The sequence below is a fragment of the Vicugna pacos genome, chromosome 8 (genome assembly GCF_048564905.1).
Source record: "Vicugna pacos chromosome 8, VicPac4, whole genome shotgun sequence".
Classification (NCBI taxonomy): Eukaryota; Metazoa; Chordata; class Mammalia; order Artiodactyla; family Camelidae; genus Vicugna; species Vicugna pacos.
The window spans coordinates 12,377,722-12,389,679 of NC_132994.1; the positions used below are offsets into that span (position 1 = coordinate 12,377,722).

Consider the following 11,958-nt stretch of genomic DNA (forward strand, 5'->3'; position numbering starts at 1 on the left):
AAGGAGCTTGGCGGCGCCACTCTCTGCTCAAGAGTTCACACTGTCTCTACAAATGCTCACTGAAAAACAAACTCTGAACGCTATTTTTCTTTTTGCCTTTTTTCGTAAAAGCGAAAATCCTCTTCGGATTTTTTTTGGTTAGAGAGAACAAGTTCTAATGCATGTCTTTCATAAAAGTGAAGTGGTGTAAAGAGAACTTTTAAAAAGCAGGGGATGCCTGTACAAGCGTGAGCCTCTCTTGAGTTAGAACCTGTATAAGAACGAGGGTATTAGTGGGACAATTAGCAAAACTGAATGAGGTCTGCAGATTAGGTAACAGATCTTAGCAATATTAATTTTCTGTTTTTGATCATTGTACCGTGGTTATTTAAGATGCTAACATTTCAAGAATCCGAGTGGAAAGTGTATGGGAATTCTTTGTATGATTTTCACAACTTTGTGTGAATCTGAAATTATTTTAAAGTAAAATGCTTTTAGAAACCTAAAACCAGAACTATGAAAAAAAAAAAGCAAAAAACCCCCCAATGTTTGTCTTTCATAAACATAGTACTGCATAGATAATTGCGCTGAAGGTGTGTTAACAAAGGGTATCTGGGCTGTGAATGATGATAGAAGTTACCCCAATCTGAATTGCTCCCTGAATCAAGAGGAAAATTCCATGAATCCTCCAAGCTACAGAACAAGCTTCAATCTAGGGATCAGAAATTGGTGTCAGCTTCTACCAAGACGGAATCAAGTGCAAGAGGCAGTCTCTCTGAGTTTAAAGGAAAAATTAAGCATCGCCACCCAGGTGGCCTTTCAACTCCTAGTCAGTTGCTTTCATGGGCAAAACAGGACGTGATCTTCTGATAAGAAGCATTCTCTCTTCTCATTGTTAGTCTTAGCTGTGCTTGCTTGTGTTGTGGTGAAATCCCCGGGCTGCCAGATGGTGTATTTGTAAGACACGCGGCTGGGACAAAGCTCAAGCCGTGCCCAGCTCAGGGGATGGAGTAACGCAGAGGTTCACGGGTAGGAAAGTCTTCAGCTTCGAGGGCACCCCTTTCCCTGTGCACCTCGCTGTCACTGATGACTGGCTCTCTCCCTAGAGATGGCAAAAAGGGATACATTCTAACGTTCTCTCTCTTACCCCAAGCCTAGTGAAGCCATCACAGATTCTTTCTGGGAATAAAAAACGTCAGTGATTTATCCAGATTAAGCAAAGAGCTTCAACAATTTCTAATCACACACAAGTTTAAAAATAATACACATGCTTTTTAGAGAAACGGGGCAATGTGCAATTTCTCTTCTCTCAGTGCAGCTTTTTGTTTTTAATTTGCACTTGAGATTTTGCCACTGGGGTCTCAGGCTTGGTACTTAGGCTTGTCTCAGACACTGAGATCAAAGAAATGCTCTCCTGCATGAAAACAGAGCCCCCACTCCGACGTCCCTCACTCCCTTCTCCTGATTATGCTTTCTGAGTGACCCAGGACTAAGTTGTTGCCCTCCTGAAATGCTATGATCAGAAATAGACAAGAAGAGAGGTGGACAGGAGTCTCGCCTACTCTCAGATTGGATCACAGGGATAAGCTGGGAACCCTGGTAAAGTCCCTGGAATCACATTCCACCTACTACAATCTTGTCCCTACAGGACGATTTCCACCAAGTTCCCTTTGTACACATTTTCTCCAGTCCTTGCTGTACTAACACGAATGAGAGGAGGCTTATCTCCTGATTTCCTAGGTGGGGAAATCAACACTAAGGGATGGACGGCTCCCCCAGGACTACATGGGTTGTAAGTCACAGCTTATAGTTGGCTCTTTCTTTTTTTTTTAAATCAAAGATAACAGGTAATGTACTAGGAGCCCTGTGAGGGATACCACACAGGTCCCTGATTGTCACAGTTTCAGTCTGCTGATTGAAGTCTTTCCAGTCACCCTCTGCTGTTTTCTAATTCCTTTTTCCACACAAAGCAAAACTTGTAACAACAGACACACACAACCTCCCCCCCAATATACACTTAGACTATCAAACACTTAGAACAGTAAGTGACACCAACACCAGCTCCTCTGTACTTCAAAGATTTGGGGACAGTCTAGCTTCCTCAAATCTCAGCAAACTTACACATCTTCTCCTATTCTAATCTCACTTACCTTATCTTTGGAACAAAAAGCCTCCTGCCAGATCTGTAAAGGAAGAGGCTTTGGTGTCGAGGAGCAGAGATAATCTTTCTTTCTTTTTTTTTTTCTAATTTTTTTGTCTAACTATTTTATTTTTATTATTTTTAAAAATTTTTTGATGGGGGGAGGTAATTAGATTGATTGACTGATTGATTTAATAGAGGTACTGGGGAATGAACCCAGGACCTCACGCATGCTAAGGATTTGTTCTACAATTGAGCCAACCCCACCCCCACCCCCCCACCCCCGCCTCTGCCCCCCGGAGACAATCTTTCATTCTGGGAGTGGGTGTTTTTGTTTGGAGTGAGAACTGGCAGGCTGACTGTCCTGTGCCCCCTGTCACCAGATGATGCCACTTGCAAGTCCTGGAAGCTGTCAGGGACACCCGACAGTTGTCATCTGTGCTTTTTTGAATTTGAAGGTATCTCAAGTTTTCACAAGAATTTCCTCAGCAAAATTAATTTTTTTCCAGTAATTTTAATTTTTTAAAAAGTCACTGCAGGAATTCAAAAAAATTGTTGTGTGAGTTTCTTCTGTAGAGCACAGGAAACTCTATTTAATATCTTGTAGTAACCTATAATGCAAAAGAATATGAAAATGAATATATGTATGTTCATGTATGACTGAAACATTATGCTGTACACCAGAAATCAACACAACATTGTAAACTGACAATACTTCAATAAAAAAGCACAAACACACACACAAAAAGACAAAAAAAACAAACAAAATTTGTTGTGTGACAATGACAATGCAATTTTGTAAGAAAATATAAATATATTATAAAATTTAACAATAAATGAAGCAAGCAGGCAAAATCTTGATAGTTGTTGGATCTGAGTCATGGATAAATGGGGGTCCATTGAATCATTAACTCTACTTTTGACTGTATTCTTGAAATATTTTATACATAAAATTTAAAAGAAAATGAAAAGGGGTAATCCTTGAAAAGGGTTTGTGCAGAAGGCAAAAAAAAAAAAAAAAAAAAAGGATCATTTCCAAAGCTCCCCAGGTTCCTTTCCTGAGCAAGGCTGCTTTACCCTGGAAGCAGTGCCTCACCTTGCTCTGTCCATGTGAACTCAGACAGGTCCCCTAGACTCTCGGAGCCTCAGCTGTATTCATCTCTGAGCCTCCTTGTTTTAAAGTCAGTTATATTTTTAGGAAGTGGTCAAAATGTCATGAAATCCAACAAACAAGGAGAAAGGGTGCAATTTCTAAAAGACTGGAACTCCCTACTTGAGTCTCTGCCCTATTGCTTTCAGCAGAAATTCAATTACCCCTTCTAAGCATTAAATGAAAAGCTGATCTTTGCGTAAAAAATAATTAAAAAATATAAGAAACACTTTTGCATTTATTATAAACAATATAATAATAGGGACATAATTGTAATATAATATATAATTTATAAGATAATAAATGATAACTATTATTCTCATAGACTATTATAATGATTAATTATAAATTTAAAAAATTTGGGGAGGAGGTAATTAGGTTTATTTATTTTTATTTATTTATTTTTTTAACAGAGATACTAGGCATTGAACCAAAGATCTCATGCAGGCTAGGCATGCACTCTACCACTGAGCTATACACTCCCTCAATGATTAATTGTAAGTAAAAAGATATAGTGAGCATTGGTACCCTGCTAGCACTGTGCTGTGGAAATCTCTGTGTACCACTGAAGAAACAGTTGTTGGCCATGTGACCCTCAGCTTTCTTTCAGGTGTTGAATTAGAACAGGCTGAGTGATGCTGTGGTAACAAATCTCACTTGCTTAATCAAGCCATCCTCCATCTCTTTCACGTCCCAAGGTCTTGTGAAACAGACATCTAAACACAGTTTAGATTGCCACAACTGGGAAAGAGAAAACAGGAAGGTCATTTGACCCAGAAATAGGATATTTCTCTGTTACACATCACATACACTGTCTAGAACTAGTTACAAGGCTCCATCTAGCTTCAGGGAAAGTGGGAGGAAGGCATGGCTATTCAGGGAGCAGTACATTTCCCTGACACAGGTGGATGTAGGACAGATATAGGTCCAACCTGGATCTGAAGGTGATAGCACTTCTGGCTGAGAAGATCCAAAAAGGCTTGGAAAAGAAATGTTGATTTTGCTGGATCTTCTATAATGTACAGCCTCTGGAGAAGCAATCTTGGGAGTGGGGAGGTACCTTCCAGATAAAGGAGTAGTACAGAATAATAATGGACTACATGTTTTAGAGATCTGTTCTGCTAGAAAAGACAGACTCCCCTACAAAGTTCTGGGAACAAATTCTGGAAATCATTAGTCAGTTGTATATAGAGCCATATATACCATGCTAACGGGTTTATACTCTAGATACATTCACTGAACACTGAAAGTTGAGTTAATTTTGTAGAATAGGAAGGGACAGTCTTGCCATGCTGTGGATGAGGATGCCCCAAACTTAGGAAAATGACTTGCCCAGGGTCATATATCTAATTAGGAAAAGAACCAGGATTAAAGTCCATGTTTCCTGATTTTGAATTCGGATTTTGTGCGGCAATCCCATGATTCTGGCATAATTTTGGAAGATGAATCTGGAAGTGGTGCTCAGAATAGATAAGATGGTGCAAGGGCCATCGGGAGATCAACTTAGAGATTATAATTTTTTTCTTAATGAGATAGAGAGGACTCTGAACTAGGCCAGTAATCAAGAAATATGGATACAATAACCAAGACATGGAAACAACCTAAGTGTCCATCTACAGATGACTGAGTAAAGACGTTGTGGTATATTTAATCAATGGGATATTACTCAGTCATAAAAAAAAAAATAATGCCATTTGCAGCAACATGGATGGACCTGCAGATTGTCATTCTAAGTGAAGTAAGCCAGAAAAAGAAAGAAAAATACCACGTGATATCATTCATATGTGGAATCTAAAAAAAAAAAAAAGACAAATTAACTTATTTACAAAACAGAAACAGACTCACACAGACACAGAAAACAAACTTATGGTTACCAGGGGGAAAAGGGGGTGGGAAGGGATAAATTGGGAGTTTGAGACTTGCAGATGCTAACCACTATATATAAACCAGATATACAATAAGTTTTTTCCCCCACAGGGAACTATTTTCAATATCTTGTAGTAACCTATAATGAAAAAGAATATGAAAACAAATATATGTGTGTATATATATGTCTGAAACATTACGCTGTACATCAGGAATTGACCCAACACTGTAAACTGACTATACCTCAATAAAAATAAATATGGAGAAATAAGTGGAGGCAGAGGGAGAAGGATAACTTTCCATTGGAGTAAGAGAGTACTTCCCCATTTCTTCATGGTTTCAGGTGCTGAGACTTCCACTAGGTTTATATACCTACCTCTGGGGAGGTTGGGAGGAGGAAGTGAATGTGTGTAGCTCAATCTGACATTCTCTGTTTTATTTTCCTTTTCCGCTTGTGGGACAAGGAGGGTGGGGGACCATGGTCAAGCTGAACCTTTGGTGGATAAGTCTAAATCTGTGTTGGGGGTGGGGGTGGGGGGAGAGTGTTAGCAAGCTCATGTGGCCATGGATTCAAGCCATATTTTCAAACTCAATACTATTAGTAAGAAAGTTCTTCCTTTGGTTACCTTTTATCTCTCTAATGTGTTTTATTTCTTAACTGGTTCTAAACTCAGGAAGAGAAAGATGGTTATTTAATTGTCTCCCTCAAAATGCAGCAGAAGGAATGGAAGATGTGAAAAAGAGAATCATTATTTTATTGAAGTTTTTGGAGCAAAGAAAGGTTTATCACAGGGACAAGCAAGGAGAACAGGTGCTCATGCTCAAAAAAACCTGAACTCCTAGAATCATAATTTTAGAATGAAAAAGACCTCAGAAATTTTCTAGGTCAACACTCTCCACTTACAAGAAGAGGAATTGAGCCCTAGAAAGTTTGGCATACCTGAGGTCACAGCTGCAGTTGGGTGAAGTGTTGAATATTAAGCCAGAGAAATTCCTCCTACTTAATTATAGGTAAGATGGTGATGGAGAGATAGCAAACTATAAACAGACATAGAAGCCAGCAGCATGGACAGCAGAGAGGTGGAAACACAGGCCCAGAGCTATGGGTTTAAGAGGTTTCATTTCGGCCTGTGAAAGTTGGATGTTTTTGGTAACCAAGTTGCTCACTAATTCATTTATGTTTCCCACTTTTAGTGGCATGTATTGAAAGTCCTTCCCCTCCTCTCCATTATATAAATGTGTACCTGGAAAATACAAGTAAACACAGAGAGCAAAAATAAATATATAAAATATGTAAAGAAAATATAGGCAAATATTTACAGTTTGGTTTTTGACATTTAAAAATCTTAATCCAATTGGAATTTTGATACATGGAATGAAGTAGGTATTCAAATTTTCATGTCAAAATATCATTTGTTGGAAAACTCATTTTTTCCCTCACTGATTGGCAATACCCCCTGTATCATATCCCACCTCTTCTATTTCTGATCTTTCCTTTCTGAACTTTCCTTTCTGTTGAGTGATCTGTGTGGCTGTATCTTTGTTGGTTCCACCCTGTTGTAGGTAACGTTTGGACTTCACGTGACAATTATCATGGACAGCAGGGGAAAAGGTCAGGCCTTGGGGTCAAGCTACCCTGGGTTTGAATCCACCTGGGCCTCAGTTTATTTATCCAAGAGTGATAAGAATTGCTTCTAAATAACAGAGTTCCTCTAAAGGTCAGGGAATATACTTGCAAGGCACTTGCCACTCTTTGGTACGCAGCAGACCTTCCAGAAGCACTCCCATTACCACTGGTTTTGGAGTGATGGTGGGAAGAGGTGAGATCTGTGAGAGACAGAAGTAGAAACCCAAGGACAGGACTGGGAAGGACACTTACAGTGAGAAGGGTGAAAGGAGGAAGGGGAACCTCTGAAGGAAAGAACAGAGTGGTAGGGCAAACAGAAGTGGCAGGGTAGAGAAGGAAAAATGGTTGGTCAATAGTACCAAATGTTCCACATCAGTCTGGAAAGATGAGTGCTGGGAAGAGGCTAGAGATAAGAATGTCACTTCTTACTTTCTTTAAGATGACAGTTTCAGGGGTGGTTATGTCTGGGCAGGGGCCAGCTAGATATGAGGAGGAGTGTCACCATGGCTAACCCCCATTGTTTGTTCCTGTTGACTTGCTTCTTTTAACTGACCCTATGTGACGTCTTGATCTACTGTGACTGCTTGTGAGAAGCCAACGCCAGCTTAAGGTCAGCACTCATCAGTCTGAGTCTTCTTGCCTTGTTTAACTAGAGTAGCTTAGAATTCTTCAGTTCAGGTAAACTGCTTTATACATATATTTTAAAAATATATATAATTGCAACTCTAACTATTTAATATTTTCCATGGAAAGTGCTTTTTATGCATTTTTATTGCTTTAAATGATTTTAAAACATTAATACTACTGATCTAGCTCAACCACTTCTAAAAGAGCTGGATTTTCTGCCACCTCGCCATTTTTGCCAGAATGAGTTTCTTTGTTTACTTATCTTTAGTGGGTACTTTGTTTTTAACTCTAAGGAGAAAGAGACTTCTCTCTAGAACAGTTGTACCAGCCAACCATCTAAAGTGGGGCTGACACTTTTTTCTTCAAACTCAAAGTTAATCTCTGGTTAAGAAAGTGGGGAGACACAGAGCCCCCCTTTCCTGGCCTCTTCCATGCCACCAGACTTTGCAGATTGTTTGAAAAACACCATACTCAATAATGTCTTTTTTTTTTTTAGTTTTTCCTTTTTACTGGTTTATGATAATCTTAAAAACCCCATCACACCCATAAACCACCACAGGTGAGAAGATGAGGGAGGTGGAGAATGAATGTTACGATATGTAGACAGTGGGGGAAATCCAGGTGTTTTCTAGGGCAGTGCGGGATGGAAGCAGGGAGTGTGGATAGGAGGCCTGGCTTGGACCCTTAGTTGGTTGGGAGTTGGTTGGCAGAGGGAGAGAGGGGCTCAGGGTGAACTAGGGAACATCTCACAGCAAAGGCGAGGGCGTTTGGGGGTGGGGGCAAGGAGCCACAGTACATTTTCCAAGCAGACTAAGAGTGGGAGTGAGTGCTTCAGAGACTTGCACCCCTACACAGGAAGAGACAGGTTTGAGGTTTGATTTTAACCCCCTAAGTTGGTGTCTGGTCCAATTTCCTAAAATGGCAGCTCACTTTTTGGGGAGAGGCATTGGAAAAAATTACAGAAAAAATATCTGGTTTAGAGACAAAGCCAAGGGAGAAGGGGAGACAGTGGAGTTCTTTCAGTTTAATTCAGAGAAGCCAGAACAGGGAAGGGGCCCGGGGTGAGATGGTGGCCAACACACTGGGAGAAGGCATCACACCAGAAGCCGCAGGTGCTCCTGGGGGCTCAGGGACAGGGAGGTACCAGTGTTCACAGATGGCAGGAAAACAGTTGGGAACAATAAATTGGGACTTCATGTTGTTGTCATTTGGCATAACACAATAAGGCTTTTTTTTTTCCTTTTCTTCTCTTTTTTTCTCTTTTTAAATATAAGGCATCTTGCCAACACGTAATTTAAAAACTAGTCTTCAGTCACATTGCTTCAGATCACTAGAGAATTTCTGGACAGTACAGTAAACAAATCCCTGAATCTTAAGAACATCAGCTCACATTCCTCAGAGACAAGAGGAAAGGGTAAGGCACATGTGGTTAGAACAAAAAAGAGTCCAACTTTGCATCTTGAACAGAAGGGTGCAAAACATTACAACAAAACATAATCTAAGTTTAACATTACAGAAAAGTTTTAAATTTCTAGCCAACTAACTGTCCCCGGGGAATGAGACAGATTGAGCACACAGTGGATGAGGGTCAAGAACAGGAGAGGAGCTGGAGGGGCTGTTTCCCATAGAGGCCCATCTCCAGCTGTTAGAACCATGCTCATTGGGTAAGGGGAAAATTCAAAGAGCTTAAGACTTTGTGCTTTCTTTCTTGCTTTCTTGCTTTCTTGCTTTCTTTTTTCATTAAACTGAGGGGCTGTGAAAGGTGACTAGAAGGTGACTGCCTCTGCGGAGCGCCACTCACACACAACACTACTCAAACCCACACTACATTCATACAGAAACAGGACGTTTTCAACACTGTAGAACAATATTCTTAGCCAGTATACGGAGAACCAAGTGCATTTAAGATTTTTTTTCCACTGTTTTAAATTCCAAACTCCAGTGTGATCATCCCTTATCTACGACCTAATTCCTCAAGTAAGATTTTTTGGTTGTTTGGTTTTGCTTTTTTGGAGGGGGGTAGGGGGAGGAGGGCAGCAGGTAAGACAACAGTGGGGAAGATCTCCGGCATGCTGGATGGTCACAGCATTTCTCTAGGGCTGGGAGGGGAGTCAGGAACCAAGACATCAATGCCAAGACAGGCTTTTTTCCCTCTCCTGTCTCAAGGCTATGGCCAGGACAATTGTGCTTCAAGGGTGGCGAGGACAGGTGCAGTGGCTCTGGGATCCATGCAGATGTAAAATAAAGCCTTGAGGAAAGTAGAGGGGCTGGGAGGAGTTGCAGACTAGGAAGGACAGTTTTGACTTGAGGTCTTTGGGTAAATAAGAAATTAGCTTCCAGAGCACTTGGGAAGTCTGGCTTCTTAGTCCCCAAAAGAAAGGGAGACAGACAGACAGACAGACAGGGAGAGGCCTAGTGGGCACTTACAGCTACCTCACCTAGGGCCCTTCCCGTAGCCCACACCTCAGTCCTAAGGGGAACAGCCAGGAAACAAGAGAGGCTGGTGGAAAACGGCCGGGGTCGGGGGACTCGACTGATATGCAGGCATCAGAGACAAAAGTCTGGGGTTGGGATTAGGTTCCAACATAAACCTGCAAGTTGCTGGAGCTGGTAGAGAGGAGGATGAGGGCACAGAGGGTCCCCCTCTGTCCTCAATTAGATCCCACCAAATTCCCTTCCTTCAACATCTAAGAATGATCACATTGAAGCAGTGAAACTTTGAAACAATCTAATTACGCAAAAGTGAGACTAAACCTAGAAGGGTGATGTATGACGTGGAGCTCGGGGAGGGCACCGGGGCTACCTCTCTATACCCCGTGCTGAATGTGAAGACTCCGACTATCTGTGGGGTCAGGGGCTCGGCTGCTGGGGGCTCGGTGGGCCTTGCTCAGCATGGCCAGGCTCTGCTCTCGGAAGCAGGCCTGCTGAGCATCCCCACTTAGGTAATCCTCCGTTCGCATCAAGCTGTTCTGGCTCGCCACTGGGCCGCCCCAGGCCCCTGCCCAGTAGTGGGCCCCAGCAGCCGCCGCACAGTCGAGGGGTGCGCCCGCAGGCTGCCCACCGTGGAACGGCATGGCGAGGTCGTGAGACCCCGAGCTGTTGCTCTTGGGAGTGGCCAGAACGTTGTTCCACAGGGGTTGGAAGCAGTGACCACTAGGGTAGGCCAGTGGGGCTGCCAGGCCGTTGACAGTGGGGATGGGGTTGGCTTCTCCAGGGTGGCTTCAGATGGAAGGATGTGCCAGGCAGAGTTCCTGCGGGTAGTCAGGGGCCTTGCCCACAAAGTCAGGCCATGCCAACTCCCGTCCTGCTGCGTGCTTGCCTGTTAGGCCAGGGGCCGGCGTCCCACTGGCCTCACCGCACATCTGTTGTAGGTGGACCAGCTGTTGCTGGTTCTAGACACCTGGCTTGAGGTTTTTAGGGTAGCCAGTAGGGGCTCGAGAGATGCCCATGGGCAGGTTGACAGGGCCTGCAGTGGGCAACGCGGCTGTGTGGGTGTGCTCCATGGGACTGACCACGCATAAGGCACTGGTGTGGGGACGCTGTGGGTCGACACCTGAGTGTTTGCATTGATAAGCAGACTGTGACTACTGGGGCTGGGGTCGGCCAGCTGGCCCTCACACACGGAGGCAGTGCTGGTCCCTGCCCTCGTCTGGCAAACCTGGTTGATCTGGTGCACGATGCAGCTCAGGTCCAGGGGCTGGCTCTGCTGCAGGGTGGCCACCATTGAAAGGGCGATGGTTGAAGTAGATCTGGTCACATTCAAGGGGGCATCTGAGTCTGGCATCTTCCAGTCTCCATACAGCAAGGGGGTGGGGGGATGCTGGAGACCCTGTGAGACAGGGCCTGAGGGTGGACCAAGCCCTGGGTTTGGGCATGGGCTGAGGGTGGCCCAGGCCCTGAGGCTGCTGGAAGCTCTGAGGGTGGGACGGCGCCTGGGGTGGCGGGATACCCTGAGGGTGCCACAGCCTCTGGGGAGGGGCGTAGGCCAGGGTCTGGGCCTGCTGCAGAGCCTGCTGGTGGGCCGGAGCCTGGGCCTGGGGTTGAGGGAAAATGCTGGGTGCCACAGTAGCACAGGATGCTGGGGGGTTCATGATGGCCTCAGGGAGAGACCGGGCTCGAGTGCCGTCAAACTCCTCGAGCATGCTTTTGGCTGGCACCTTGACAATGGAGAACAGGCCTGCCTTGGTGGCAGCCTGAGTGGGGAGGGGCTGTAGCGCTGGGCTAATGTGTGGAGGCCACTCACAGTACAATAAGCCTATTTCCGCTGGGGAACCGTCACAATTTCTGAAGTCCAGTGTTCATCCGTGAATGAGAAAGAAGCTGAAAGGACAGGTCACCTGGCCCTGGTAGACAGGCGAGCCTGGCCGATTGGCACCAGCACAGCATGAGGCAGTCACTCACGTCTGGTGACTGGGCCCTGCCCTCATGGCTGCTCCGTTGCTGCCCTCTGCCCAATAGTATTTTGTTTTCTCTAATATTTTATGGTTCTTTTGAACAAAAGGAAGCCCTCCTTTGAATTTATTTAAGGGAATTGTGAAAAGACGCCAGTGGACTGGGCCGGTGTAATGT

General features: G+C 44.0%; 1 pseudogene; it reads right to left on the minus strand.

The window, feature by feature from the left end:
• Nucleotides 1–10,196: 10,196 nt before the first annotated feature.
• LOC102532967 (protein FAM222B-like) lies at nt 10,197–11,742 on the minus strand (annotated as a pseudogene).
• Nucleotides 11,743–11,958: the final 216 nt, after the last annotated feature.